Here is a 27,617-nt window from a genome sequence, read left to right as displayed (position 1 = left end):
ACACAGAAGAAGGTAGACCAGGAGCTGGAACCTGCTGCCCAATCGTTCCATGAGACCATCCACGCTCACCACCATCCTTCCGATCTTCATGGGAGACAGATCTGCGGCTTCATTCCTCAGTATGTTCAAGTATCACAAGCTAATTGTAAACAAAAGCAAATTCTTTTAAAAGAAATTTAACAGTTTCTTAAAAAAAATCAGGAAGTTGTCAGCCTTGATTTTCTTTAAACTGCATTAGACTAGTATTTTCATAACTGTTTATGAGTTAAACGAGTATTTTCACAACTGTTTATGAGTTAAACGAGTATTTTCACAACTGTTTATGAGTTAAACGAGTATTTTCACAACTGTTTATGAGTTAAACGAGTATTTTCACAACTGTTTATGAGTTAAACGAGTATTTTCACAACTGTTTATGAGTTAAACGAGTATTTTCACAACTGTTTATGAGTTAAACGAGTATTTTCACAACTGTTTATGAGTTAAACGAGTATTTTCACAACTGTTTATGAGTTAAACGAGTATTTTCACAACTGTTTATGAGTTAAACGAGTATTTTCACAACTGTTTATGAGTTAAACGAGTATTTTCACAACTGTTTACGAGTTAAACGAGTATTTTCACAACTGTTTACGAATTAAACGAGTATTTTCACAACTGTTTATGAGTTAAACGAGTATTTTCACACCTGTAGTTTTAAGCAAAAGCAAATTCATTAAAAAAAAATTCATTGGATCAGTTTTAAAAGGTCAAATTTATTGAAGTGAATTTATATATTTTTTTCAAATTAGTTAAAAAACAGTTCCGATTCACTTTATATAAAAGTTAAGGAAATATCAGCAAGGAATGCACTTTAGGGATATATATGACATATATAAGTAAATAAGTTTTTTTTTTTTAATATTCAGCTACTTAGAACAAAAAGTGCCGACTCTCAGTATAGTAAATAAGTTGCTGTTTTAGATACAGCTACTCTGAACAGTAGTTCCTAGTAGCACGGGCTATGGTGATCCCATTAGTGAACTTGAGTAAATAATTGACAATAAAATATTTTTTTTACATTATTTATACATTTGTATTCATGTATTTGTTTCCCTTTACATGAACTTTTTAGTTTATTCTTTTTAAATAATCTCAAAATCAATCGTTTGACTTTCATGTAGAAATTTTGTTTTCAAAGTCTTTACATCACTGCTCAGTGATGTTGTAAAAACTTTGAACTGAGTTATCTTAGTCACTCATCATGAATAAGGCTTTAAACACTCATGGATAACTTAATCATTCATCTCTGTTTTTATGATAATTCTTCATTTTTTATTTTTAATGGTTATCAGAAGCATATCAAGAAGCATATCATATCCTTTGAAGGGGTTCAACAAGAGCAGGATCACGTTGACTTGGTTCGATTTGAAATTGAAATTGAAATAAGTTTATTGAGGTAAAATACACACAAAGGGATGAGGTAGCTCAAGCTATCCTCACCCCATTCAGTACAACGTGTTCATACATATATAGACACACATCACAAACAATAAACATATTATCGAACATTCTGAGAGATAAACATATACATTTCCTCCTTTACACAAGTATTGTGGTATTGGTCCGATAGCATGTGGGGTCAAGTTGAAATATAACGTCCGCACACACAGAGATCACACTAACGTGATGCATCAAATGAACAAATCCATAAGGGTCGTGACGAGGATTCGAACCTGCGTCCGGGAGCATCCCAGACACTGCCTTAATCGACTGAGCTACGACAGGGTAAAAGGATACCCTTTTACCCTGTCGTAGCTCAGTCGATTAAGGCAGTGTCTGGGATGCTCCCGGACGCAGGTTCGAATCCTCGTCACGGCCCTTGGGGATTTGTTTATAACGTCCGCATTTCCACTACTAGTGTATAAAAAACAAAAGTCATAGTGCTTATTGGTTCTATTTTTGTAATTAATGTATCATTATCTAGGTTTCAGTTATCTAAGTGCATTTAATACCAGATTTACAATTGCACTCAATGTCATTCTTATAAGTGCACTCGAATCGAGGCTTCCATGTGCCAGCAATGCCAAACCTGCAAATCCACTCGACACCATTTACTGCTGCTTTTTGTAAAGGCCTTTTTAAAATAACATTTAACGGCTCAAGGAAGCTATTCTGAAGGAGGGAAAAGACCCCTTCATTCCCTACCAAAATCTTCGCTTTTTCTACATTCCGTTTCCAGTTGCTTAAGTTCAGGAGGAAAGTTTGCCAAAGAAATATCGCAGAATAAGCCAAAAACTTCAGAAAGTGCTCGCGATTCTTTTAATTTTATTTCTAGATTATGTTCAGAGATAGAAGTGAAAGGAAGCCAGAGAATAAGGAGGTTAAAGTAAGGATTAAACATTGAGTAATTAATGTTATAATACCGGAGTGTGACGTAACGTAATGATACTAGAGTTCAATGTAACGTAATGATACTAGAGTTCAATGTAACGTAATGATACTAGAGTTCAATGTAACGTAATGATACTAGAGTTCAATGTAACGTAATGATACTAGAGTTCAATGTAACGTAATGATACTAGAGTTCAATGTAACGTAATGATACTAGAGTTCAATGTAACGTAATGATACTAGAGTTCAATGTAACGTAATGATACTAGAGTTCAATGTAACGTAATGATACTAGAGTTCAATGTAACGTAATGATACTAGAGTTCAATGTAACGTAATGATACTAGAGTTCAATGTAACGTAATGATACTAGAGTTCAATGTAACGTAATGATACTAGAGTTCAATGTAACGTAATGATACTAGAGTTCAATGTAACGTAATGATACTAGAGTTCAATGTAACGTAATGATACTAGAGTTCAATGTAACGTAATGATACTAGAGTTCAATGTAACGTAATGATACTAGAGTTCAATGTAACGTAATGATACTAGAGTTCAATGTAACGTAATGATACTAGAGTTCAATGTAACGTAATGATACTAGAGTTCAATGTAACGTAATGATACTAGAGTTCAATGTAACGTAATGATACTAGAGTTCAATGTAACGTAATGATACTAGAGTTCAATGTAACGTAATGATACTAGAGTTCAATGTAACGTAATGATACTAGAGTTCAATGTAACGTAATGATACTAGAGTTCAATGTAACGTAATGATACTAGAGTTCAATGTAACGTAATGATACTAGAGTTCAATGTAACGTAATGATACTAGAGTTCAATGTAACGTAATGATACTAGAGTTCAATGTAACGTAATGATACTAGAGTTCAATGTAACGTAATGATACTAGAGTTCAATGTAACGTAATGATACTAGAGTTCAATGTAACAAAATGGTGGAACCGAGTCATTATTTGTGTTTAGACGGTAAGTCGAGGCAATAAATGATTCGTTTATTATTGCCCTGCTATCACTGAGCCACTGCTATCACTGAGCCACTGCTATCACTGAACCACTGCTATCACTGCGTCACTGCTATCACTGAGCCACTGCTATCACTGCGTCACTGCTATCACTGAATCGCAACCCTCACTGTACATTCCTGACCGGTCCTGTGCCAGTTCCATGTCTAGTGACAGGCATCAATTTATTTAAACTTACACATACGATATATATATATATATATATACATAATCAATTCAAAGTGAAACTAACAAACCTCCATATACCATTACGTAGCTAACGTATATCAAGGCGGACTGAACAACCATGAACAACCGCTTAACTAGCAGAAACAAGGCCCTATTTCTTCATGTAGAGATGTTCCAGCATCTCTCTTAAGCCTCTGACTGCTGAACTTGTGCAAGAAATGAATGAACTAGCACGATGGAGCACTGAACAAGCTGCAAGAAGCGCTTCAGTTGTAAGGACAGCACTGTGGGGGAGGGTATTAGACGTGTCAGGGCTCCCTTACAAGCAATTTCCACCTCATTTTTCATCTACACGTAACTGGAAGCGAAGAGAGAGAGAGCAGAGTGAAATATTTTTATAGACGGGGAAATAGAGAAACTGCGATAAACGTGAAAATAGGTTCAAACGAGATGATGAGATGGAGGGAGTTTGAGATAGATTGGTCATACTGAAAATGTAAACAAGACGAATCACTTGAATAATTACCTATTTTAAGAGTTAATAATTACCTATTTTGAGAGTTAATTACCTATTTTAAGAGTTAATTACCTATTTTAAGAGCTAATTACCCATTTTAAGAGCCAAGCCAGTTATGTAAAGCAACACTAACTATCAGACCAAAGGTCTTAAGGGTAAAGGAAACAGCAGAAGGCCTATTGACCCATACAAAACAGCTCCTAATTTATATCCACCCACACTCTTTTCATATATATGTCTAACCTGCGCTTGAAACAATCAAATCATACCGAGCGACTCCTATTTATTTTCAAACTCATTCACGTAAGTCTGACCTTCGCTTGACACACTTGACCCCTCGTCTCTGTCTTACCCAGTAATTCATTTCATAAATGAATCACCCCAGACCCAAGTCTACCATTTAGGGATATAATGTCCCGGGATTATAATGTCCCAGTGGCTAAAATGATAATGAAATCGTGTGAATAAAGTAATTGATTATCGTGTGTTCCTGAAAAGTGCAATTAAGTCTCTTACGATTTAATCGTATTATGACTTATTCAAGAATACTGAAGCTTCAGTATTTTCACAATCTCACCAGGATTCGTGAAATATTCCCATGGGTAAAGAAATAGGCCACGAATTCTCTATTTGAAATGAAATATAAGTTTTACATGTATATACATCCTTTTGGGGGGCAGTTATATATATCTGTCAAGAAAATGTGTTAAGTTTCAAGACACATAGACAGAGAAGTTCAGATGTTTGTGAGTTTCCTAATTCAGTGTGTCTCTGAGATTGGTTTTCTTAGGCATATAATAACTCCTTGACTTCAAAGGAAAAGGGCTAAAGATCTTTTTGGTCTGTAAGTGAGGTATCGTTTAAGATCCTCACAGTGTCGTCCTCACAGTAAATGGTCAGCTTGTCCTCACAGTAAATGGTCAGCCGTTCTTTTACATTAAAACTTCCTCAATACCTCCTCATTCTAAATCATCAACACTCCCTCACTCTCAATCATCAACACCTCACACTATATGCATCATATATTCACATAATCGACACCCATAAAATGTAACGCTTGACTGAAATATGCAAGTTGACTACATATGTTATTTGATAACATAACAATAACATACATATTGACTATGTTATTTTTGGGGGTACTAATGAGAATCTAGATTGTCACGTTTAAGACTATCTTATGTTAGATTAGATTAGTCTGGCTTAATATATCTTATGTAAATGAAGCATTAAACTCAGACTGATTCTGAGAAGCAATACCTATACGACATGGAATTACTTTAATGGTATCGGTTACTTAAGAATTTAAAGTAGTTACAACAGTTTCTTAAAAAATCAGGAAGTTGTCAGCCTTGATCTTTAAACTGCATTAGACGAGTATTTTCACCACTGTTTACGAGCTAAACGACAATTTTCACAACTGTTTACGAGATAAACGAATATTTTCACAACTATTTACAAGTTAAACGAGTATTTTCACCACTGTTTACGAGATAAACGAGTATTTTCACCACTGTTTACGAGTTTAACGAGTATTTTCACAAATTTATGAGTTAAACGACAATTTTCACAACTATTTACAAGTTAAACGAATATTTTTACAACTATTTACAAGTTAAACGACAATTTTCACAACTGTTTACGAATTAAACGAGGATTTTCACACATATTTACGAGTCGATTAGAAAAAAAACACCTCCAAGAGAGTTCCTATCCAGTATTCATAGGAGTAAACATCATACCTCAACTACACGTAATGGCGCTTCGGGTCATTATACCAGACAAAGAGGTTCATTATTGCCACAACTCGAGACCGACATTATTACCAATAGGGCCTCTTATTTTGGGCTGAAAACGACTCGTTCGAGAGCTCGTAATGTCGCCGGGAAGCTGTTTCAATAAACTATTATCGGATAACGTCGTGCAGGGAGCATCGATACTACCCCCCCCCCCGGTTAGGATGCAAGGCTTTGGGGGTCGTACGTCGTTTTAAATTGGATTGCAGAAACGTTGCATTATTGAATGGTGATTGATAATAGGTATAGTTTTTTTTTTAATTTTCTGATAATGTGAATTCGTTTGGGACGTATTGTTAATGGGACGAAATAATGATGGTCATTGTATATTGTTCCGAAGGACCTGGTGGTCGTTACAATGATGAGTATGGTAAGGTAATTATGAGGACGAAAGCGCTCATCCAGTACGACTATATAGCACTTGGAAAGGGAAGTCAGGACAAGGACGGAGGGGCAAGGAATGGTGCCCAGGCACTTGGAGCATAGGGGATCGAACGCCGACCTGCACAGAGCGAAACTATCGCCTCGCAGACGGTGGCTAGGGTAATTGAAGACAAAATGGGTAAGTGAGTAGTCGGATGGGACCTCATTCATGACACACCTCTGGCTGTCTTCCTGTGACAACCCTGCCCCTACACACCTGACTCTGTAGTCTGATCCACACCTGACACCTTCTACTCTACCCCCCCCTCCCCCCCCCCCCCCCACCCACACATTTGCAAACCCCATAAAACAATCTTTAATTACATTCAATTCCCAGTGTCTTTTTTCAGAAAGCCAAAGGTCAAAAAGTATGCGCGAATTATTAATTTACATTCCAAATACATGATGCTCAGACCTGACAATTGCAATATTTGATTACGAAGAGAGATGAGAGGATCAGGCAGAGAACGCAAACACATATTAAAGGTGACCTTCTTTGTACGACAGTGAGTGACCTTGGCCTGCAAGTTGGGGGTCCCTTGTCCGTCATAGGAGAGGGGGTATAAGGAGGAAGAGAGGTAGGAAAGGGGGGGTGAGAGAGAGGTAGGGAAGGAGGGAGGGAGGGAGAGAAGAACGAGGAAGTGAGGGAGAGGTAGGGGGATACATAAATAGACAGAGAGAGAGACACTGATATATCATTTTGTCCTCTTAAATATGGAAAAGCAAAAAGAACAAATCAATGAGAGCCGTGACGAGGATTCGAACATACGTCTGAGAGCATCCCAAATGAAAAAAACAAATATACAGCCAATTAAACAGTCAAACTTTACAACAGAATAACGAACACAATTATCGTTTAACGACAGGCATCGTTAAGCGCAATCTAAGAAGCGAAAACCCGACTTTAAAATTTGTTTAACTTCCAAGATAAATACCAAAAAAAAATACTAAGACTCGTTTTCATTGACCTTGGCAAAACAACAACAAAAAATAGATTTGTTTAATCAGCCGGACGACCGTAGCTGGTTGGGCAGTCGACAAGGTGAAATGAGCGGCCTTAAATGGTGTCGTTGGTGGAGGAATTGGTAGTTGACGCCTCACAACGTGGTGGTAACGAGCCATATAACAGGGGGGATAATGGTGGCCGGCTCCACTAAGGTTAAAATGTACCTGAGTTGTCCCTCAATCTCTATTGTAAATAGTCTTAGAAGAAAGAAATCACTAGTGTAAATAATCTTATAACAAAGAAATCCCACTGTAAATAATCTTAGAACAAAGAAATCCCACTGTAAATAATCTTAGAACAAAGAAATCCCACTGTAAATAATCAGAGAACAAAGAAATCCCACTGTAAATAATCTTAAAGCAAAGAAATCCCACTTTAAATAATCTACGAACAAAGAAATCCCACTGTAAATAATCTACGAACAAAGAAATCCCACTATAATAATCTTAGAACAAATAAATCCCACTGTAAATAATTTTAGATCAAAGAAATCCCACTGTAAATAATCATAGAACAAAATAATTAAAAACAGAACAAAAATAATAATAATTCAAAATAATTCTCAGATCCAAACACGTGTCGTATCCATATATATAAAAATTTTACAGCAGGGGAAAAAACCTTCATTTTTACAACAATAATAATATGTTTTACTTTGATAATATGGATCAAAATATTTGCTTTCTTCTCGTCTAGACCAAGACGTAGAATTGCGAAACCTTGAAATGAGCTTCTTGAGGCATTCGATCTTCCTCTAATATCATCAAGACGAAACAATGGTAAAAAGAATTGTAACCGGAAGTTCTACTGGCCTTACTCGGTCAGAAGGTTCTCGGTTCTATTCTGTCAGTAGAACTTCCGGTTGCAAATCTTTTTTCCATGTCGTAGCTCAGTCGATTAAGGCAGCGTCTGGGATCCTTTCGGGCGTAAGTTCGAATCCTCGTCACGGCCCTTGTGGATTTGTTCAATTTGAAGCATCATGCTATTGGGATTTCTGTGTGTAATTTCTCTTTAGTTTTATCTTTTTTCTTGGGTTTTTGTTTTCCTTCACTGCTTTCATCTGTCTGTCTGTCTGTTCTCGGAGTATCTTTCTTCTGTGTCATTTTTGTGACAGTCAACATTTTTAGTTGTTCTTGCTGTTCTTCTTCTGTATATCATTTTCTCTTTATTTAACCTTTTCCCTTTTCATTCATTTTATATTCAACTTTCTTTCTTTCTACTCCCTTTCACATTCAATCGTCTCTCTCTCAATCCAACCACTTGGGCTGGACGGTAGAGCGACTGTCTCGCTTCATGCAGGTCGGCGTTCAATCCCCGACCGTCCATAAGTGGTTGGACACCATTCCTTCCCCTCCCCGTCCCATCCCGAATCCTTATCCTGATCCCTTCCCAGTGCTATATAGTCATAATGGCCTGGCGCTTCCCTGACAATTCCCTTCCCTTCCCTCTCTCTCTCTCTCAACCCTTCCTTCCTCGTATTCAACCCCCTCCCCTTGCAACTACATTGTTTTCCTCTTCTCTGTTCCATCATTCTCTCTCCCTCTTCCTCATCTTTCCTCTCTCATTTCCTCTCACTCCACGTAAGGCCAGAGCGCGTGACTCGAACGACAGACGGCAGAAATCGCCAGATGGTCGATATCAGCAATCAACGGAACGTCCCGTCCTATTCTGTCAAACCTGTCGTCTCTTTGGCCTCAATGTCTGCCGTCTAATTCAGACCTCCGAACGAACGAGAGATACAGGAACTCGATGGTCAATAACTCATCTTTGAAATGAAATTTAATATCTAACCAAAGCTCATATATAACACAATACAGAGGTGATATGTTTTACATTCAGCTACTCGGAACAAAAAGTTCCAAGTAGCACGGGCTATGGTGATCCCGTAGTGGACTTACCTGGCACAGGAGCGGGGCTGTATTGACCTGTGACCATCTTAGTACCGGATCTTTTGTTATTTTAAAAATTACTTTGAAAAATTCAGTTTTAAAATGCCAAATAGTTAAGACACGCAACCCGCACGTCAGAAAATGAGGAAATAATGACGTTTCTGTCCGTTTTTTGACCAATAGATCGATTTGATTAAGGTCCAAAATTGACCGAAATGTCGTCACTTTATTTATTTTCTGATGTGTGGGTTATCTTGAGATCTTGAGGTTATCTTGAGATGATTTCGGGGCTTTAGTGTCCCCGCGACCCGGTCCTCGACCAGGCCTCCACCCCCAGGAAGCAGCCCGTGACAGCTGACTAACTCCTAGGTACCTATTTACTGCTAGGTAACAGGGGCATTCAGGGTGAAAGAAACTTTGCCCATTTGTTTCTGCCTCGTGCGGGAATCGAACCCGCGCCACAGAATTACGAGTCCTGCGCGCTATCCACCAGGCTACGAGGCCCCCCCTACCTTTTATTTTGTCTACTTTTCACCCATGCTAATATTATCCTCACTTAAATAAGACTTAATCGAAATTCTCAGATTAGGCAAAATTGTAATTAATTCTGTCAATAAAGATGTTAATAATAATATGTTTTCACCCACATTATTGTGACTTATAATCAAGTTTACTTACTCATTATAAGTCACAACTCATACAACTTTACTCACAACTTTACTTACTCATTATAAGTAAGTTTACTTACTCATTATTTACTTTACTTACTCCTGAGAGTAAGTTTTTATTATCAACACAAACACCACTTTATTTCTCACGAAAGGGAAGGGAATTATCAGAGGCAACGGTAAGTTAATATAGTTATACAATACTTGTGAGAAATGAGAGAACACTTGTGAGAAGTGAGAGAACACTTGTGAGAAGTGAGAGAACACTTGTGAGAAGTGAGAGAACACTTGTGAGAAGTGAGAGAACACTTGTGAGAAGTGAGAGAACACTTGTGAGAAGTGAGAGAACACTTGTGAGAAGTGAGAGAACACTTGTGAGAAGTGAGGAGAACACTTGTGAGAAGTGAGAGAACACTTGTGAGAAGTGAGAGAACACTTGTGAGAAGTGAGAGAACACTTGTGAGAAGTGAGAGAACACTTGTGAGAAGTGAGAGAACACTTGTGAGAAGTGAGAGAAAAAAATATATCTGACACTTTGGTGACCAGCCACTTTGACTGGACGGTAGAGCAACGGTCTCACTTCATGCAGGTCGGCGTTCAATCCCCGAGCATCCAAGTGTTTGGGCAGTATTCCTTCCCCACCGTCCCATCCCAAATCCTTATCCCTTCCAAGGGCTCCAACCTCCAATTTAGTAAAAAATACGCTTTTAATTAATATTATTTTTTATATTGAGGAGACTTAAGATAATAGGTATTCACAAAGCTAAGATATTTTAGGGGTGTAACAGAGCGGACAGCACGCTGGGCTTGTGATCCTGTGGTCCCGGGTTCGATCCCAGGTGCCGGCGAGAAACAATGGGCAGAGTTTCTTTCACCCTATGCCCCTGTTACCTAGCAGTAAAATAGGTACCTGGGTGTTAGTCAGCTGTCACGGGCTGCTTCCTGAGGGTGGAGGCCTGGTCGAGGACCGGGCCGCGGGGACACTAAAAAAAAAACCCTGAAATCATCTCAAGATAACCTCAAGATAACCTCAAGATAACCTCAAGATAATCTCAAGATAACCTCAAGATAACCTCAAGATAACCTCAAGATAACCTCAAGATAACCTCAAGATAACCTCAAGAGGTGCACCAACGCACCTCATCCAGGTCCTCCAAGAGAAAAATCATCTAAGATGCAGCATCCATCTTTATTGATAGAAAATATCGCAAGACACAAACCTAATCTTTACACCAGCATCCGTAGATACGCGTGTCACGATTTGCAGCGTTAAGATTTTATATCTTCTATATCTTCACGATTTTCAGCTACAAGGTTCGATTTAATACGATTTATCACATCATGTGCCTTTTTCAAATCATCAAGAAACTCGTTTTCTTCTTATACATAAATGATTTGTTATCAGGCACTCGTGTAAATAATAAAAAATACGTATATAATGTAAATTGCTGAAAGGTACAATACGCAATATTGCTATGTTATAAGCAAGTCCTTTGGGCAATCATATTTATTTTCTACACTGAAGATTTCAAAGAGAAACACGTTTAATTCTAGTAATATACGCGTTATATAACAGGAATATCAGGGGAATATAAGGGAACTATCAGCGGGAAAGCGCCCTAGTCATTACGACTATATAGCACTTGGAAGGGGTCAGGATAAGGATTTGGGATGGGACGGGTGGAAAGAATGGTGCCCAACCACTTGTACGGTCGGGAATTGAAGATACAATGTGATTTTTATAATGAACAGCCAGGAATATATAGCTGTAGCAAGTGTACCTACTCTCATGATCAATATGCTCACACTTTTGAGCATTCCATTAATCCGAGTAATGACGGGGATCTATCTAACAAAAGCCAATGGCCTTCAAGTGACTATTTACATTGTTATTGATATTACAAAGTTCGATTAGGTTATATATATATATATATATATATATATATATATATATAATATATATATATATATATATATATATATATATATATATATATTATTAAATATGACCGAAAAAGTAAGATTAATAATTCTAACACGAATTTTCTCAATCTTTCGTACATTACGCTTCACTGTTGGAGGTAAATCAAAAATCAATTCTCCAAAATTCATTTTTATTTCTAGTCTGACGCGACACGGGCGCGTTTCGTAAAACTTATTACATTTTCAAAGACTTTAGTTCACAAATACACAACTGAATAGAACTTACGTATCTCCGATTTTATATCTACATTTGAGTGAGGTGGAAGGGGTGATGTGGCATTAACACAAGACAGAACAAAGTGTGGTATTAATAGGGTATTAATTTCATCAACACAAGACAGAACAAGAGTATTAATAGGGTATTAATTTCATCAACACAAGACAGAACAAGAGTATTAATAGGGTATTAATTTCATCAACACAAGACAGAACACGAAACAATGGATATTGAATAGAAGTGTTTGTAGAAAGCCTATTGGTCCATATAGGCAGAGAATGAAATCAAAGACAACAAAACGCAACTACTTCATGCTACAAACGAGTGGAGAAATAGCAACATCGACCATAGTATCCGTACCCGCATTGAACAACACCTCGACATCCTCACAGACCAACATCACCTCAGCACTGAAACAAGGATTATCAAGAAGCATCAAGAAATATGGACCAATAGGCTTTCTACAAACACTTCTATTCAATATCCATTGTTTCGTGTTTTGTGTTGATGAAATTAATACCCTATTAATACCACACTTTGTTCTGTCTTGTGTTAATGCCACATCACCCCTTCCACCTCACTCAAATGTAGATATAAAATCGGAGATACGTAAGTTCTATTCAGTTGTGTATTTGTGAACTAAAGTCTTTGAAAATGTAATAAGTTTTACGAAACGCGCCCGTGTCGCGTCAGACTAGAAATAAAAATGAATTTTGGAGAATTGATTTTTGATTTACCTCCAACAGTGAAGCGTAGCGTAATGTACGAAAGATTGAGAAAATTCGTGTTAGAATTATTAATCTTACTTTTTCGGTCATATTTAATAATATATGTCTACAGGAAAGACTGCTACCAAAATATACTAATATATATATATATATATATATATATATATATATATATATATATATATATATATATATATATATATATATATATATATATATATATATATGGATGAATTGGTAGATCTGCCCATTTGACATGGATGAAGCTGCGGATTACTTCTTTTTTTACGTAGATGAAGGGATGGATTAACCTCATTTGACATGGATGAAGAGGTGGATTATCTCTTCATCCACAACACTCTCAGATGTATCAAGTTTTTATGCTCGAAGTGTGAAGATTTAGTGAGATAAGAATGACCTCGCGAGTCATAGGGTTCAAGATTTCACAGAAGATTATAGCTTCCAGCTGTAATCTTCAATTTCAATCTGTAATTTCAGAGTGAAACTTCAGGTTTCACTCTGAAGTTTCACTCTGAAATTTCACTCTGAAGTTTCACTCTGAAGTGTCTATCTGAAATCTTCATGTTTTTTTTTCCTCAGAATACTTCAAGGTCGTATTTGGATTTGAAAAACCATACACGCAGTTGCAAACTTACAGGTGAGAAAGGGAGACATGATCAAGACATATCAAATACTTTGGAGGAAATGTTCACTGTGTAACCAAATATGGATCTAATCTTGTGAAGCTCAAGAAATCTAGAGAGACGTTGGCAAGTTTTTAATGGAGGAGTAGCAGGGGTATTATTACGAATTAAATAATTAGTTATTACGAACTAAATAATTCCTTTGCGAACTAAATAATTAGTTTGCGAACTAAATAATTAGTTTGCGAACTAAATAATTAGTTTGCGAACTAAATAATTAGTTTGCGAACTAAATAATTAGTTTGCGAACTAAATAATTAGTTTGCGAACTAAATAATTAGTTTGCGAACTAAATAATTCGTGAACTTCAGTCATTAGACTCATTACACTAGACAACTGGTTGTTAGAAAGGCTCGTTCTTCTAGGCAGAAAGAAATTCGTGAGTTCAAATAAGAAAATGGAGGCACGCACTCACATGCAAACGTGCACGCACGCACGCAATCACACGAACTCGCTAATACGTACTCAGGTATGCACACAAGCTTTCACACACACACACACACACACACACACACACACACACACACGCTCACCATAACTTTACCTGAAAATAAATACATTTCAGCTAAGAATTTCATATATTTACCTTGAGAGAAAATACATTTATGGAAATTTCATTTTAGAATTCAACTGCTTCCTTTAGAAGAAAAAAACCCTTGATTTTTATATTATACTGAAATCTTGTTTACGTATTTTTAAATGAATAAAAACTAATTACTTAACAATATCCATTTAATGAGACGCTTCGAGGTGGTTTCTCTATATATTTTTTTAAACGTCCTAAGGCAGGATTCCTCAAGAATTTACCCTCTTACGAAACCAGTGCATCTTTCGAACAATAATGGCGGCTTTGTTTACATTTATTAAACAGTTTAGGAGTTGTGAAGCGCTACAATAGGTTGTTTATAACAATAATAATCATGGAATGTGAAGTTGCCAAGTTCGCTAACTGTTTGATCAATTTCAACCAAGCCATCATGGTTGTTGAAAGATGTAGCGGTTTCGTAAGAGGAGCTGTCAGTGCTTAAGGAATCCATCTCCAGGTGAATTGTAATTACAAACGCAACTATTTGGTATGTTATGGTATGCTATGGTATACCCAGGAAGCTTACAAGGCTCATATTTGTCCCTTTAGCAAATGGTTAGTATGTATGCGCGGTCACCCATTCAGTTGATGGCAATAGTCTAATTGATCACGTTGAAGAAGGGAGCCGGTCGGCCGAGCGGACAGCACGCGGGACTTGTGATCCTGTGGTCCTGGGTTCGATCCCAGGCGCCGGCGAGAAACAATGGGCAGAGTTTCTTTCACCCTATGCCCCTGTTACCTAGCAGTAAAATAGGTACCTGGGTGTTAGTCAGCTGTCACGGGCTGCTTCCTGGGGGTGGAGGCCTGGTCGAGGACCGGGTCGCGGGGACACTAAAAGCCCCGAAATCATCTCAAGATAACCTCAAGAACCTTTGTGGGACTAGATAGGTCCTGTGCAGCACCAGACAGGTTGGGGATGGGGGGAAAGGGGGAAGTGGGGGAGGTGTAAGGAATATAAGCAAATAAGGCAAGAATGATCGTTAATTGCTCGTTATTAGGTACGGATAACGTGAGTGGGTTTCGGGGATCAATTGCCCTGCGGCCCGGTCTCTGACTAGGCCTCCTGGTTTTGGTGGTTTGATCAACCAGTTATAAGTCACAAATGCTTGCACAGCCTGACGTATGAATCACAGCCCCGTTGATCCGGTATAATATATATATATATATATATATATATATATATATATATATATATATATATATATATATATATTGTCTCATGAACATAAGAACAAGAGAAAACTTTAGAAGACTAGTCCAACCTCGAAGAGACTGACAGACAGACAGACAGACAGACAGACAGACAATAGAAAGACAGACATTCTCCTTGACAGATAAAAATTGGGTACTGGGATCGAGTATCGACGATCATCAACATAATCCTCGCGAAACGAAGCAGTTCGGTGGGTCACCTACTGTTATTAATTAAATTCATCTAATAATTGCAGTTATTTCAACTAACTCAATGACCTTTACACTCTCAAGAACTCCCTTCACATTTCCCTCAATTACCTGCTTCTCCTCCTCCTCCTCCTATCTCTCTTATCTTCTCTTTCCCTCGTTTTTCTCTTTATTGCCCCGACTTAAAATTGCTACATTCTGGAGACAGCTATTCTTATCAGAGAAGACAAACAACATTAATATATGCTCAACATTCAATCTTCGTGGACTTTATCTTTGTAATTCTGCAGGATATCATCCTCGAGTCGTTACTGAACTGCTGTTATTCCTGCTGCCTGTGGCAACAGAATATGCAAATTTCTTAAAATATGAGGTCACATATCATGGACGTGATCTGTAATGATGGTAAAATAGTGGAATTTAAGAGAGAGAGAGAGAGAGAGAGACAGACAGACAGACAGACAGACAGACAGACAGACAGACAGACAGACAGACAGACAGACAGACAGAGAGATGTTGTTGTTGTTTAAGATTCGCTACTTGGAACAAAAAGTTCCAGGTAGCACGGGCTATGGTGAGCCCGAGAGAGAGATACAGAGGAAGAAAGAGAGACAGAGTGATAGAAAGACTAAACATTAACTAGTCCTTTATACAAAATACTTCTTTACAGTGTCATGACAGTTAATACCAGCATTATCCTCACTTTAATCAAACTTAATTGAATTCCTCAGATTAGGCACAATTTTGTCAATAAAGATATTAATGGTTTATAAACACTGTATATTTTTATTATTAAGATATAAAGAATATAAGTAGAGCAGAAAAATAGTTACAATAAGGGAACCATTACTATTAACATGCTACACTGAAGAAACACAATAGTTTCCATTTGTGTTGATTCAGTGTTGCTTCTATTTTTGTGTTTCTATATTCTTAGTATCTCTACCTTTCTCCTCCTCCTCCCTAGAGACAAGAGAGGGTGATTAGGAAATATCACGTCTCTTCAAAGCATGCCTTTAAAATTCCTGAACGTCGTCGCCTCGAATATTTTAATGAATTTGTTTTGAAGTGAAATATTCATGGGGGAATACATGTATATTTCACTTGAAAAAAAAAGTTGGGAAAAATTCCGAGCGACTTTGATATACAATATATACAACAACGTCTTGGAAATATATGATATCTTAATAATATAACCCATTACGTCTCTCTCTCTTCTTATTAAACTGTATTAAATGGGTGTTTTCCTATTTATTTTTACCACATCAACATAGATTTTCTTGGAAGTTTGGCCCCAATTTCCATGAGAAAACATGCTTCCTGACTAGAGGTCTCATTACTGAAACTATCTGGTGTCTAATTAGGAGAGACCTGAACCCCTCTCTCCACTCTACTCCTGTTCTGAGACCTGCTATCATAGCTACTCAAAAGTTCAAAAATCAAATAATAATGTAGAGTAGAAGACTTAAACCACAGATTTTCTGCAAACCTCTTGGTACGGTGCTTCCTATAGGACCGTGTCTAAATTTCCTTTGAACGTGTCCAGTTTTGTATCGCCAATGTTTCCTTATGTTTCATGGGATCAGGGTACAGTAGGTGCTGTATTTCTGTCAATTACATAACATTTAGTATGTATAATCGTGGAAATTTGAATTTGACCTAAACTGAGGTTATTGCGTTTGAAATGTTCATCACCCGATTAACAGCTGAAGTGTAGTTACTGTATCTCGCTCTGTGGCAGAGCTCTTTCCTGTCCTCTCTGTGGTAGAGCTCTTTCTCTCTCACTCTATAGTAGAGCTCTTCCTCTCTCACTCTATAGTAGAGCTAGTGACTTAAATAGTGGTTTATTTTGCTCTTTAATGGCGTCTGGTGTCAACAGAAAGCTGTCGGCTGTCCTGCCTCTATGTGAGGAAGTCTACCAATATGAGGACAAGGAGCTGGGATATGAGGACAAGGAGCTGGGATATGAGGGACAAGGAGCTGGGATATGAGGACAAGGAGCGGGGATATGAGGACAAGGAGCGGGGATATGAAGACAAGGAGCGGGGATATGAGGACAAGGAGCTGGGATATGAGGACAAGGAGCTGGGATATGAAGACAAGGAGCTGGGATATGAGAACAAGGAGCTGGAATATGAAGACAAGGAGCTGGGATATGAGGACAAGGAGCTGGAATATGAGGACAAGGAGCTGGGATATGAGGACAAGGAGCGGGGATATGAGGACAAGGAGCGGGGATATGAGGTCAAGGAGCTGGGATATGAGGACAAGGAGCTGGGATATGAGGACAAGGAGCGGGGATATGAGGACAAGGAGCTGGGATATGAAGACAAGGAGCTGGAATACGAGGACAAGGAGCGGGGATATGAGGACAAGGAGCTGGGATATGAGGACAAGGAGCTGGAATATGAAGACAAGGAGCTGGAATACGAGGACAAGGAGCTGGAATATGAAGACAAGGAGCTGGGATATGAGAACAAGGAGCTGGAATATGAAGACAAGGAGCTGGGATATGAGGACAAGGAGCTGGGATATGAGGACAAGGAGCTGGGATATGAAGACAAGGAGCTGGGATATGAGGACAAGGAGCTGGGATACGAGAATCTTACTCATACAATACACAAAACTTCAAACGTCGATCCTTTTAAACACCCTTCCCAGCACAGCGTTCCCAGTTACAACCTAACAGGAACACACATGAAATAATCTATATAAAAGGGACCCACAACAGAGCACAAAAGCCTCCGTTCTTACCTTCAACTCCCTGTCAGTCACAACCGAGCCTCAAGCTTTTGTTGATGCACAAATCGCTTGCAACACGAGAAAAACCAATACATACATATATATTGCAATTGCAAAATACACACGTAATATTTTTTTTCCAATTACAAGCCTTTTTTTTTTATAATCCAATGTTTTTGTTTACTTGAATCAGCTGATCACCATATGTTTATAATTGCAATATATTTTCTTACTGTAAAATGGACAGTTTTGCTATTTTTTGTCGATATTGACGACACAACGATCCAGCGGGGTGACGCTGATAGACAGGCGTCACTCTCTATACTGTAGAGGTGTGCTGGGTGTAGGTGACATGGTTGGGGGACGGGGGGTGGGTGTAGCGTGACGGTGGGAAGGGGGGAGGGAGGGAAGTGTAGATCAGTGAAGAGGGAGGAAGGGAGAGAGGGAGAGGCCTGAAGATGGGTGTGGCGAGCAGGGAACGAGAGGGAGCAAGGGTCAGGGGCCAGATTCACGAAAGCACTTACGAACCTGTACATCTTTTCTCAATCTTTGGCGGCTTTGTTTCCAATTATTAAACAGTTAATGAGCTCGGAAGCACCAGGAGGCTGTTTATAACAATAACAACAGTTGATTGGCAAGTTTTCATGCTTGTAAACTGTTTAATAAATGTAACCAAAGCCGTCAAAGATTGAGGAAAGATGTACACGTTCGTAAGTACTTGCGTAACTGCTTCGTGAATCTGGCCCCAGGTGAGGAAGAAGTGAGGAAGGTAGTGAGGGAGACAGTGAGGGAGGGAGAGAGAGGGAGTGTGCTAGGAGGAAAATGAGTGAGGGAGATAATAAGGGAGAGTGAGTAAGGGTGGGAGAGATTGAGGGAGAAAATGAGTAAGGGAGATAGTGAGAAAATGAGTAAGGGAGATAGTGAGAAAATGAGTAATGAAGGGAGGTAGTGAGAAAGGGAGATAGTGAAAAAGTGAGTAAAGAAGTGAGATAATGAGAAAGTGAGTAAAGAAGGGAGATAGTGAGAGAGAGTGAGTGAAGGGTAATGAACCCATGATGATAGTAACAACAGTCGAGATGGAATAGTGACTGAGTGACTTATACCTACCAGTACCAACTAGGAAGTGAGCTCTAGCTCCCTGGCCCCCACCTCCTTCTGGCCTTAATTGCTGTACCCATTGCCTTAATAATTTACCTCCTTACGATTGAAATCTCTATTGATAGATTGAGGTGGCTTCCACAACCTCTGCCCCTCAGAGTTGACGATTGACGTGGCATTTATGGAAGTGAGGGGGGGGATGAGGTTGTTAAGCCGGAAATGGTGATAACGGTGAATGGGTTTAAGGAGGGTAGCAAGGATGCCCACTGGAGCCTGACAGACAGGAAGGAACTCTCTTAAATAATGGGTGTGGCAGCCGTTGCTCCCTAGAGGGTGGTCTTGTCACTCCACACCCACACTCGCATCCACACCCGCATCCACACCCACCTAGGCTGACGTATCCGCACACGCCCGCACAGGTGAGAGCCATCCAGGCGTTTAATTAACGCACCCGTGCACGAATTTAAAGTGCTTCCACGCGCGCTGAGCCAGATCTGCGCGTGTTATTGTATGCTAACGCGTGCTGGCCTCAGCCCTGCACGTGCTAAGGTACCCCTTGGTACCTTAGGAACCCCTTGGTACCATAGGTAACCCTTGGTACCTTAGGTAACCCTTGGTACCTTAGGAACCCCTTGGTACCTTAGGTAGCCCTTGGTACCTTAGGTACCCCTTGGTACCTTAGGTAACCCTTGGTACTTTAGGTACCCCTTGGTACCTTAGGTACCCCTTAGTGCCTTAGGAACCCCTTGGTACCTTAGGAACCCCTTGGTACCTTAGGTAACCCTTGGTACCTTAGGTACCCCTTGGTACCTTAGATACCCCTTGGTACCTTAGGAACCCCTTGGTACCTTAGGTACCCCTTGGTACTTTAGGAACCCCTTGATACCTTAGGTAACCCTTGGTGCCTTAGGTCAAGATACCTGTACACTCACTAAGGTATCCTTTGTATCTTTCAAGGTACTTATTGCACGCTTAAAATCATTCCTTCTTTGCAATAAGACGATTCTGTACCCCCTCCCTTAAAGATTCCTTGAAACACCGGGAATTTACTCAGTACTCATCAAAACACAACGTTGGGTGTTTGCAAGTCAGAGAAGCTTAAGCTGATTCATATATCAACACTATATTTACAAATACAGTATACTTGGAACTGAAGCTTATATATATATACCCATCTGAGAAAATATATAGGCAGTATATCCAGAGGGGCATCGAACCAACTTCCATGGATGTCCCAGGTACACGCACCTCTGAGTACAGTACAATCTATATATTCTTATACGCTCTATATATTATATTCTTGACAAAATATAGGTTACCGTATTAACGATCATTACATATATATGATGTGTGTGTGTGTGTGTGTGTGTGTGTGAAAGAGAGAGAGAGAGAGAGAGAGAGAGAGAGAGAGAGAGAGAGAGAGAGAGAGAGAGAGAGAGAGAGAGAGAGGGTTAACTTTCTCTTATCTAATAAAAGCTCAGTTTTTAAAGCATATAAATAACCTGTGATATTAGAGAATCCATAATCTACCACCGCAACTACCATAGAACACCACCATGATCAAACACACAATGATCTCTATAACCACCACCACCATGTATATACCACCTAATCAAATATAGGTGATTATATGGAGGCTGGGAGAAAGTTGAATAATTTTCATAAAACCACGATAGGTGATCCGTGCAACTTTCTACTCATGTTAAGCTGTCACACTGCATGCTGAGTCTGGTGACGTTAGTGAGTACGAGTGGATGAGTACGTGCGTATGAGTGAGTGAGTACGCGTATCCAAAGTAATTTGTTATTGTAATTAATGCGACAAATGTCCTCAATTAATGAAAAAATGAACATTGCAACATACAGAGCAACATTACTGCACTATGGCTACTAGTCTACCTCTATGATAACATCTATGTTACCTTTGAGTGACGTGAAAGGAACTCTACTAATTCAACGCTGATATTTGTGCAAAAATAATTCAAGACTATCGTCAGATATTAGATAGGCTCAACTGCAGATGTTGAGAGGATTAATATGATCATATGTGGGATGGCCTATCCTTAGATGGGACGAGTCTATCCTCCTCAGGTGTGTGGTGAAGATAGGCTGCCTTCGTTTACAGATGTTGATTGAGCATGTCTTTAGAGGAGTTGCCTGTCTGTCCTCTCATCGCAGATGATCCCGTCAACAATGAACTATAACTCAATATCCTATATTTTGGTGGATTCCTCACAGATCTGAAGCTGGCGTACCGAATCCTGGTTACTGAAGCTGGTTTACTGAAGCTTCCTTATAGGCAAATTACTGACGATCCCCAGGATGCAATTCACCTCAATTGTCCAACTCCCAGGTATGTATTTTACTGTTAGGTGAACAGAACCATCAGGTAAATGGCCGCGCTTATCCGTTTCAGTCCTTCCAGGGGATTGAACACGGGTTGTATGGGTGTGAGCCGAAGACGGAGACTACTACGCTACAGGACACTCGTAACCAAAATGAAATTTTGCAGCACCGGACTTACAAGCTCACTTACGACATCGTAACTCTTAGAGATTCTCCGTTTTATTGACTTAGTGTTTTGCTTAAGGTCTATAAGCCTCTGGAGGGTTATTACGGTCAATAAAATTGTTTACTAATCAACCAGCAAGTCGTCTATAAGCCTCTGAAGCATGTTATACCTCTCAGAGTATATAATCCTTGTTATTTAGTATATTTTCAGTCATTTGTATACGTCAACTAGGTCCCTCCATACTCTTCGCCTCTCTAGAGTATAAAAATCAAGCTTTCTGTCGTTCGAGGAGCTGTCTTCCGCTATTTTTAATATGAAAACCTAAACTTTGAGTAATTTGAAAATTTAATTTTGTTTACCCACCAAATGTCAAAAAGAACGGATTCACGTAGTCGTTTTCTATGAATGTTACCTCTTCTGGGTATGCTAAAATATTCTTTTGATTTATAACAATATAATTTATATAACAAATCACTGTTTCGGGGACAGGAAGCCAGAGTGTATTCATACACGTTAGGCTTTTATCGAGGTCCCTCCCCCTAGGGTCGAATTACTGAACTAATTACTGTAATTACTGAATTACTCACTGCTAAGTGAACAGCGGTATTAGGTGAGAAGAAATATGCTGACTGTACTTTTAACTTCACTTCTGTATATCCTTTCAGAATCACAGTAATCCTGTGTATTTCTGCTGTACACATACGTTCACCCATACAGTTGCTGGCCAGACCAAACGCCACTGAACCTCTCTGGCCCAGTGGCGAGGACGCCAATCCCAATATTGATCTATGATAATCATTGCGATTAATCTATGTAACTTTGTCTCATCTTTCTAAACCGCTTATCAAAACACAGATGAATGTCAAAATTCATCTCGATACAATCATGAGAAATAGAGGTGGGTGGGGGGGTTGGGATCTTTGACAAGCAGCCGGCATCCTGTCCTCGTCGAAGCCACTAGAGACCACCTAGATAAATTCAGGTAAATGACACAAGAAAACACATATAGTACTCTGCTTGGGCAGAGTAAACTAGAGTCTACACTGTTTCGTCTGTCCTACATGGTTATTAGAGTACGGTAAACTCGGCTTTACACGTATCATTTAATAGTGTACAGCAAACTTGGCTTTAAATGTATCCTCTAAAGGTACATGACTCTAAGAAATTTTAGAGTTTACTAACTAAACAGTATTTTTTCTAGAGTGAGGGGGCCCTTAACTAGTTGTATACTTAGCGTCAATTACCCGTCCAGTAATTGGCCAGACCTGACGGTACTTAACCAATTTATTTGAGGATTGTGTTGAAAGATCCATGCTTAAAGTGTTTTGTATGTATGTATTGATCTGGCGCTGAGGATCGTAGATTATGTTCTATTGATCCGCTGCGAAGGCTCACAGATTATGTTCTGTTGATCCGGTGCGAAGGATCACAGATTATGTTCTGTTGATCCGGTGCGAAGGATCACAGATTATATTCTGTTGATCCGGTGCGAAGGATCACAGATTATGTTCTGTTGATCCGGTGCGAAGGATCACAGATTATGTTCTATTGATCCGGTGCGAAGGATCACAGATTATGTTCTATTGATCCGGTGCGAAGGATCACAGATTATGATCTATTGATCTAGTGGCCCGAATCACAGATTGTGATCTATTGCTTCATAAATTATGCTGGGAAGATTTATTTGTGTACAATATCTCCAATCGACCCAAGGCCTCGACTTCCAAAACTCCCCCCAATCTTCCCCCCAGTTACCCCTAAACCCTTCACAACACAACGCCAAGCTCTCACCTCACTTCCCCTCCTCGTTATCTCACCACTTCCACACTCGCTCACTCCATCCCCTTCAAGCTTTCATTCTTTTCCCCCACCCCCACCCCCTTATTCCTCTTCCAAATTCTCACTCTTACCCTTCACACACTCACTTCTCTCACCACATACACTCACGGCCCAACACACTCTTCCCTTCGCAACACGACTTCAGCTGCTGCGCCGTGCTTTTCATCTCATATTTTCCTTTCGTTTGCCTCTGACCTTCCAGTCTTTTTTCATATTTTTCTATCTCTTTACCTTATCTATCTTTCCTTTATCTTCATGTCCTCCTTTTCCCATAGTCCTCTCATTCTGTCCAACGTTTCTCAGTTGTGTATCAGTATTATGTCAGTATTTAACTTATATTCTTATATATTATATATATATTATTATATCCTGATATAATTGCCATCCAAAAGATGTGACACAAAACAGTATTTTTTTCAAAACATAAAGTAATATGAATTGTTCTTGTGGGGTTTATACAGAAAGTAGGGCTAGGTTAGGTTAGGTTAGGGCTAGGATAGATTAGGTTAGGTTAGAACTACGTTAGGTTAGGTTAGGTTAGGTTAGGTTAGGTTAGGTTAGGGCTAGGATAGATTAGGTTAGGTTAGAACTACGTTAGGTTAGGCTAGGGCTAGGTTAGGTTAGGTTAGGTTAGGTTAGGGCTAGGATAGATTAGGTTAGGTTAGAACTACGTTAGGTTAGGCTAGGGCTAGGTTAGGTTATGTTAGGTTAGGTTAGGTTAGATTAGGTTAGGTTAGAACTACGTTAGGTTAGGCTTGGGCTAGGTTAGGTTATGTTAGGTTAGAGGTTTCTGCTATATTAACTTAGCTCCAAGGATTGTTTACATTTCAGGCTGACAGCGTCTGACGCAAGTATCGAGTCTGAACCGTTGTACAGGCTGTCTCGGGTACAAAAGAGATTATTGTTCACGGCAATATGTCGGTATTTATAGCTAATAGGTTGTGACTTCCCCTACGCCCGGAGTCAATAACTGTGTCATTCCTTTCCCAGGTCGTTCTGGGATTCTAGGAATCCACCTAACCAAACTATTAGAGGATAGATTTATTATATATTTAGTATTAGTTAGATTTAACTTTGTATTATCTATGCGAGAGAGAATGTCAGGCTATTTGTCAGTACGTACAAATTTGGAGGCCAGATGCTCGTGGCTAGCCTCACCCAAATTTGCAGAGGGAATGGTCCTGGGGAATGGGCTTACATAAGCTGATCGGGGTAGGCCTACGTTAAATGCTTCAAGAAATAATAGCATTTATAAAACACCCCCACATGTGAAGTCATGGCATCAAGTGTGAATATATGGCGTGATTCCCCAAGAGTTTTTAGTAATCGTAATAATATATTTTCATACAGTTGTTTTCAGTAGTTTCTTAATAACGAATATTTAGAGGGGGAATCAGGTGAGGAGGGGTAGAATGGGGGGACAGAAAGAGGGGGAGAGTGAGGGAGATGAGGTGAAGAGGGGGGAAGAGGGGGAAAGATTGGAAAGAAAGAGGAAGAGACCTGAGTGGTGCCGGTTATACTTTATGGAAGAGAATAGGGGGGGGGAAGGGGAAAATGAGAAGGAAAAGAGGGAGAAAGAGTGAGGGGAAAGAGGAAGGGGAGAGGTGAGGGTGACAGGAAAGGGGAGTTATGGTGACAAGGGTAGTGTAAGTATTGTGTCTTTATCCAGAGTAGCTGGTAGTGGTGGTGGTGATGGTGGTGATGGTGGTGGTGATGGTGGAGCTGGTGCTGAAGCTGGTGCTTGGGGGGGGGTTGAAGCTGGTGCTTGGGGGGGGGAGCTGGTGCTGGTGGTGCTTAGGGGTGGGGGGTTGAAGCTGGTGCTTGGGGGGGGGGGAGCTGGTGCTGGTGGTGCTGGGAAAGGGGGGGGGGGGGGTGTTGTTCCATCAGAGAGAGCGTGGCAATGGCAACCTCATTTGTTTTGGAGTTGAGGATCTTGGCAACGGCCGACCACCACCACCACCCCCCACCACACCACCATCACCACCACTACCACCACCCACCACCATCACACACACACGCATCGATACAGCCATGGGAAACCACCACCGCCACCATCACCTGCTGGGCTATATACTCTTCGGAACACCTCACAGGTAAATTACTTTGCCCAGGTGTTAGACCCACATGGCCGAACGACTTGTGATTTCTGAATACCATTTTCTTGCGTTAAACTGACGTAACTTATTGTCCTCTCTCCTTCTATTAAAAGACAATTCGTGATTAAGAAACTAAACGTTGCGAAGTAATGCCGATTACTTGAAAATACTTATATCAAAATATGATACAAAAAAGTGTTTAAAAAAACAAAAGAGTTTTTAACGAACTGAAATTTTCCTAATTAAGTCTTAAAAAAAAAAATTGAAAACGTCATCAGTTTCACAAACGACGCGTGCTGTGATTGGCTGAACCGTCTGCCATGGCACCAGTCGTCAATTAAGTGTAAACAAACACTGCGACCCAGCCTCAGTAAGCTCACATACCTACACTGAACACTAAACTACGTTAAGGTGTTGGTGTGTCCATAACAGCACAATTAACATTTCCACGACATTCAGGGTACCTTTTGTGGACTTACAAGTCCCCTTTTCCCCCACCCAGTGGACACTTTTCGTCGAAGCTTGAGACAAGGAGCTAGTGGGGGTGGTTCGTCAGACCAGAGAGGTACTGGGAAACGCCGCTGGAGTAGACGGCTGAGGTTACCAGTACTGGCGAGGAGTACCTGCTCCTCCTCCGAACTCTGTTGGCGTCCTCGAGTATGTAGCCCTTTCACACCTCCAGGGGAAAATAGGGGTGAGTACCGCCCTTTTTCCCTGTGGATCTAAACTCGGTGCTACCCTGCCCCCTGTCCAAGGGGGCAGGGCTTCTGTCCAAGGGCGCGGGGTGGGGGTTCTGTCCAGGGGCAAGGGGCAGGGACGTTCAGCATGGAATTTCCCTGAACTTAAGGTACCTTAAATCAGGGAAATTTATTTAAGTTACGGCACCTTCAGTCTGAGTGATAATTGTATGATATTCCCAATTTTGTGACCTTTGGATGTAGAATACAGCTTACTGTATTCACTAAGCTGGCAGTACCTTCACTGTAAGCTTAAATACAGTCATTACCCCCTAATGCTGTATTAGCTCTTAAATACAGCTCTAGTCTCAATCCTGTACTATCCTCATTAACATCAAGTTCTACCTTTACATACAATTCTATTATCTATCTCTTACGTACAATTCTAACTCTAAATATGCTAATCCCTTAAATATATTTCAAAACTGTTAAGTTCTAGATTCGTTCCATGCAGTGGTATGTGCATCAGTCGACAGCTGGATCATGCCAGGAGCGGTGATTGTGGTGAAGTTGTGGTGGTTTCCGTGGCAGGATGGTGGTAGTTTAGTGTGGTGGAGTTTGGTGTTTTCATGTCTTGTGGGTTGGTGGTGGTTGTGTGGGGTAGTGGTGGTTTTGTGTGATGCTGGTGGGTTTGTGTGGTGGTGGTTGTTGCTAGGTTTTGTAGTGGTGTTTGTGTGTGGTGGTGGTAGTGGGGTGGCTGTTGTGTGGTGTGTGGTGATGGGGTTGATGTGGTGATGAGTGATTTTTGCCTATCAGCACTTACCTATGAGTGTCTACGGGTCTGTGAGGTTTAGCTGTTTTGTGACAGACTTATTGTTGTGTACCTGTTGTGTACCTGTTGTGTACCTGTTGTGTACCTGTTGTGTACCTGTTTATGTGCTGCTGGTTCTGGTGTTGTGTGTGGTGGTGGTGGTGTGGTGGTTGGTGGTGTGTGTTTATGTGCACAACTTGCGTGTTCTGAAGTGTTGTGTGGTGGTGATAGTGAGAGGTATTGGTGGTGGTAGGGGTTATGGTGACGTGGGGGTGGTAGGTATGGTGTATGTGGTAGTCGTGATGGTTGTAGCGGTGGTGTTGAAGGTGGTAA

General features: G+C 40.0%; 1 protein-coding gene across 2 annotated transcripts in view; it reads left to right on the top strand.

Annotated features, from left to right (window-relative positions):
- LOC123745805 (adhesion G-protein coupled receptor D1) overlaps positions 1-27,617 on the top strand; it is a 107,788-nt gene that overhangs the window by 65,113 nt on the left and 15,058 nt on the right. Inside the window, exon 1 of one of the 2 annotated variants that reach the window (XM_045726810.2) lies at positions 26,396-26,490. The exons of the other annotated variant lie outside the window; for it this stretch is intronic. The gene's annotated coding sequence lies outside the window, so the exon portion shown is untranslated. Of the gene's footprint in view, positions 1-26,395; positions 26,491-27,617 lie in introns of those variants that run through there. 2 annotated transcript variants of the gene reach the window in all.

The sequence above is a fragment of the Procambarus clarkii genome, chromosome 88 (genome assembly GCF_040958095.1).
Source record: "Procambarus clarkii isolate CNS0578487 chromosome 88, FALCON_Pclarkii_2.0, whole genome shotgun sequence".
NCBI classification, from domain to species: domain Eukaryota; kingdom Metazoa; phylum Arthropoda; class Malacostraca; order Decapoda; family Cambaridae; genus Procambarus; species Procambarus clarkii.
The sequence above is the reverse complement of the archived record's forward strand: the minus strand, read 5'-3'. Positions and strand labels throughout refer to the sequence as shown.